The following is a 5437-nucleotide window of genomic DNA, read 5'->3' on the forward strand; positions in this document are numbered from 1 at the left end:
TTAAATAAAGATTTTTCAAAACAGTCCACATTAAAAAAAAAAAAACTTTAAAAAATAGACTGCCAGATATTTCTCCAGTAAAGATGGGTTTATTTGGGATCAACTGAAATTTGCAAGGTGGGGGTCTTCAACTCTGTCGTGCAAGTTCCCCACATTAAGGGAAGGAGACTGCTTTTTCAGAGGGGCAGAGGCATGGGAGAGCGCTGTAGTAAACAGTGTCCTTGACTTTTCCTTGCCAGGAAAGAAGAGGTGTCGTTTCTTCTTTCTGTTGGGCTCTGCTATGGTTGCAGGGCATGAGTGAGCCCCCATTCTGGTCTCTAAACTCTATTTACTTGAGGTTTCTGCTTAACAATCTTAACATACCTCTACCTCATTTTCACCTCCAACTCTGACTTCTGAACTTCAGCTCTATATGCCTCCAACTAACCGCAAATCAGCACCACTAGACATCTCACTTTCACTTTATGTCCAAAGTTAACCATTACCCCCAAGTCAGCTTTCTCGGTGCATGTCTTCTTCCTGTCAGCGAGATGGAGTATACAGGCCAAGTGAAGTTCCTTCCCTGACGCTACACCCGCCTAGAAGCCTCAAGATGCCTGCTGGCACCCCCAGTTTAGCAGCTCTTTTGTAGAAGTTGTTCCATCTGGTACCACTTCAGAGGCTAATGAATGGACTGTTACCGCCAAATAAAAATTGTCAGTCATCCTCTGGTTCTACAAGAATGAAGTCACTGGCCGCTGCACTCTGACTTTCGGCACGTCCTTCAGGTTCAGGGTGGACCTGAGGAATGAGGCACTCTGTGCTCTGGGAAAAATTGGCAGGACAGGCCTTCAGTTAGTTAAATGTTTTCAGGAGGAGTTTCCATGAGCCCAGTTTCTGATATCTCATACCTGCTGCTGTTGCTGCTAAGTCGCTTCAGTCGTGTCCATCTCTGTGCGACCCCATAGACGGCAGCCCATCAGGCTCCCCCGTCCCTGGGATTCTCCAGGCAAGAACATTGGAGTGGGCTGCCATTTCCTTCTCCAATGCATGAAAGTGAAGAGTGAGAGTGAAGTCGCTCAGTCGTGTCCGACTCTTAGTGACCCCACGGACTGCAGCCCACCAGGCTCCTCCACTACCTAGAAAAGCACTAAAATCGTTACCAGAGACATCTGTCCCTCATGACTGAAGCAACCTTCTGCCAAAATGTGTGCTTAAGTGCAAGTGACCCCTTCACTAAACTCACATATGTCCTGACTTCCTCCCCGACCTCTTCAGAGCAGTGCCTCAGAGCTCTCTGAGAGGCTGTTTCCCAGGCTATCATCCTCATGTTGCCCTAAATAAAACTGAACTCACAATTCTCACATTGTGCAGGCTTCCCCAGTGGCAAAGAATCTGCCTGAAATGTAGGAGATATGGGTTCCATTCCTGGGTCAGGAAGATTCCCTGGAAAGGGAATGGCAACCCACTCCAGTAAGCTAGCCTGGGAAATCCTATGGACAGAGGAGCCTAGTGGGCTATAGTCAGTGGGGTTCAAAGAGTCAGACACAGCTGAGCATGCACACAAGCAAGCATATACCAGTTTAAAAAATGAGGAGTAAAAAAAAAAAAATGAGTATAGACTCTATTTGTATCTCCCTTCTTGCTGTATTTACAAATGTAAAGTTTTCAGTGATTTTTAAGTGATTTTCATCCTCTTTCTCTTCATTATTGCATTTAAAGTATATCAGTGATGGTTAACTCCAAAATTTAGTCTACATATTACATTGAGATAAGATACTGATGAAGATTTAGAAGATGAATGTGTTACCAGCCTAGACTCTAATCAATAGACCCTGATAAGAGGACAGAGGAAGAATTCAGGCAAGGCTCTGTGGGGACTAGTGCTGTAGCATGAGGGAGTAAAGTCAAGTAAAAAGTTCCCTTGGAGAAGGAAATGGCAACCCACTCCAGTATTCTTGCCTGGAGAATCCCATGGACGGAGGAGCCTGGCAAGCTACAGTCCACGGGTGGCAAAGAGTCGGACACGACTGAGCAACTTCACTTTCACTCCCCAAAGGGGGCGAGCTGGTTCCTTAAGTGGGGTGAGGGGAGGGGTGGATCTGTGGGGGCCAGAAGGGGTTTGAGTGGTCTGTCCACCCCTTTGTGGTGCTATGTGCAGGCATCATGCATGGCACCCTGCTTTTGCTCCGGGAACCTCAGAAGTGGCAGTTGGGTTTTGGCCTTTTTGTATTTTTTTGTTCATAGTTTGTGCCACCTGCTCACACATGCAGTTATTTTTAGTCTCTTATAGTTTCTTTGTATTTTGTTGCTCAAGGAGATATCCAGGTGCAAGCACTGCAGTAAAGGGTCCCAGGTCCCAGCCTGTCTCAAATGGACCATCACCTGCATACTTGGCCCTGGGACCAGATACAATGACCGCTGAGCCTTCGAACTGTTCTCCTTTGGGGTAGGCATGAGGACATTTTTTGTTGCTGTAGGAGACATGGTTGCATTGTGCAGCCTCAGAGAAGGACTATAGTGGAGGTCCTTTTGGCCACTAGGACCTGAATATCCTTCTGATTTGGAGTGAGCCCCCCTACTCTGAGTCTTAGATTGAGGTTGGGCCCCTCTCCCACACTAGAAGCCAACTGATCCAGTACAAACCACGACAGAAACCAGAACTCTCCTTGCCTAATGGTAGTTAGAACACAGGAATATGAGCTACAGTTAGACAAGTCAATGCTGCTGCTGCTGCTGCTAAGTCACTTCAGTCATGTCCGACTCTGTGCGACCCCATAGACGGCAGCCCACCAGGCTCCCCCATCCCTGGGATTCTCAATGCAAGAACACTGGAGTGGGTTGCCATTTCCTTCTCCAATGCATGAGAGTGAAAAGTGAAAGTGAAGTCGCTCAGTCGTGTCCAACTCTTAGCGACCCCATGGACTGTAGCCCACCAGGCTCCCACCAGGCAAGAGTACTGGAGTGGGGTGCCATTGCCTTCAGTCCTGCCCAAAACTTGAATCTTGAATGAATACCTAACATCACAGAAGAGTTGGAAAATAATTCATGGTGGCACTGAAAGTGCAGACATAAATCCTAACCAGAGCGGCTGGAGCAGTGTGGCTTGGGCTGAGTATCTTGCTCCCCAATCTTACTGGATTTTTACCATTTCCAGACCTGGTCTCCCAGCTTTTCTGATATAAGAAATATAACCATATACATTTCTAGATTTATTTAGCTTAAGCTTAGAAGCACCATAGGTAAGAAACTCTCTCATTCTTTAAAATCCCAGACAGGGATTCAGGCCATCTCAGGTTGGGTCACACCTTTGTGGAGAAGAGGAAGGAGATTATAGTTGGCCTGCCCTAGGCTCCATGCCTTCTTGTTCTCTATCCTTCCTGCCTTGGGAGGTAAGAAATGTGATGCCCCTAAAGACTCATCTGATCCAAGGGATTTCAGACAATTCCTCAAAGGAAAGATCACTTCTCAGGCAAAAGCAAAAGATGCTCACAACACATAATTACAGGAAGTCATAGCTAAAAGGTGGCACAGTGGTAAAGAATACACCTGCCAGTGCAGGAGATACATCCCTGGATGGGGAAGATCCTCTGGAGAAGGAAATGGCAACCCACTCCAGGATGCTTGCCTGGAAAATCGGAGGACCCTAGCTGGTTACAGTCCGTGGGGTTGCAAAGAGTCGGACACAACTGAGTGACTGAGCATGAATGTGAACATTGCTAAAAGGAACCTCAGGAGTCATCCATCCTACGCCCTCTTACAGACAAGGAAACTGTACAGGGTTGAAAATTATAAAGGCTAGGCACAAGGTACACACAGTGCTGCAGAGCTGAAAGGAGGAAGAGGGCACATCAGGTTGAGGAGATCAAGGTGGGATTTGATCTGGGACCTGACATACAACAGGGGTACTGGGCTGGTGTTTTGCTAACTTCAGAATTACTTTTGCACTCATAGTCTGCTTCTTTCAAATTCCACCTCCCATAACTTCCTTGGCTTTTTGAGAGCTTACTCATTTGCCCTTGATTTTGTTTTCAAATTCCCTTCACTTGTATTTGGTACCCTGATTCTATCCTCGACCTGGTTACCTGTTTGACTTGGTTCATTCTGTGTCCAGCTGGTTGTCTTGGCTAGGAAAGCCCCAAGTCTCAACCAGTGGGACTGGATGACAGCCCGAGGTCTTCTGTGTATTCAGAGAAGACCAAGGGCTACAAACAAAAACATCTTCCAGTGTCAGGCTGGCTGTTACTTAACACAGAAGTGGTGCTTACGGGATTTAAATTTCTTGCCTAAAAAGCAAAAGCAAATCAATGTGTTGCCCAAGTAAAACCAAGAAACCATGTGGGCTAGTTTCTTCTCTGTCAAAGTTTATGACTCTTGGATTAGACAGAACCCCCAGCTATCATTGCAGGTTCTGGAAAACCCAACAAGTTTCTATCTGGTAACCTGTCTGAGGCCAAAGAGCTTAATGGTAAAGAATGTGTGCTCTGGAATTCAAGTTGCCCACAGCGGGGGTTCAGACATTTACAGATCTGTTTGATGAACTGGTGAGAGACATTCAAGGTAAGCCAGATTGCTCAAGTGCTGCTGGGTAAACGTATCAGAACGCAGGACGGGTCTGACACAGATTACCAGGTGATCCCTTCCCCACTCCAGGCCGGTGGTAGTCCTTTTATATCCCAGGATTCGCTCAGCAGTACAAGCTGTGCATTTAAGCTCCCAGGCCTCATGCTAGCTGGAGGAGAGAAGGAGGTGGCGGAAGAGCATGTGCATCGTGGCCTCCCACGAGCTGGATCCCACTTCCCCTCAAATTCCATCACCGATTTCCCATCGGAACGGGCTGCTCGGACGGCCGCTAAGCAGCTCCTGGCTCATTTATTCATAAGCCTCCCATCCTTTCCGAGCCTGCCTAAGGTTCCACCTAAAGCTGTCCCCAACCACCAGGCCGGAGGGACCTCGCCGCCTTCCGGCGCTCGAGCGCTGTGGCACCTGTTCAGGCCTCGGTCACACGCCTAATTGTTTAGATGCGAATGTAAACAGACGCAAGAAAACTGGGTCCGCCTCTCTGGCAGCAGCGCGCCAGGAACACTGCCAGGCGCTTTGCCCAAAATGAATGGAAATGAACGGGTGCATGACTTGGGCTGCGGCCGACTACCTAAAACAAAGCCCGATGGCACCCACCGTTCCTCGCGGCCGGGGACTACGCGCCCTCTCACTACCCCTTTCTTCCAGGACACTAGAACGTGAGCCGCCAGCGCGGAAGGCGAGGAAGGACAGCCGACCGAAGAAGCGCCGGCTTCCCATAGGCCAAGGTGGTACCAGGGGTGGGCTGTTCTTGCAGGAGCGGGTCGTGCATTGGTCGACCCTCCGGCCTGAGGGCTGGGATTGGTCGCGCCTCTCCGAAGGCGCCCTGGCGCGGAGGCGGGGCAGCGGAGGGCGTGACCGGCGCTCGGTCCCGCCC

The sequence above is a fragment of the Oryx dammah genome, unplaced genomic scaffold (assembly GCF_014754425.2).
Source record: "Oryx dammah isolate SB20612 unplaced genomic scaffold, SCBI_Odam_1.1 HiC_scaffold_25, whole genome shotgun sequence".
NCBI classification, from domain to species: Eukaryota; Metazoa; Chordata; class Mammalia; order Artiodactyla; family Bovidae; genus Oryx; species Oryx dammah.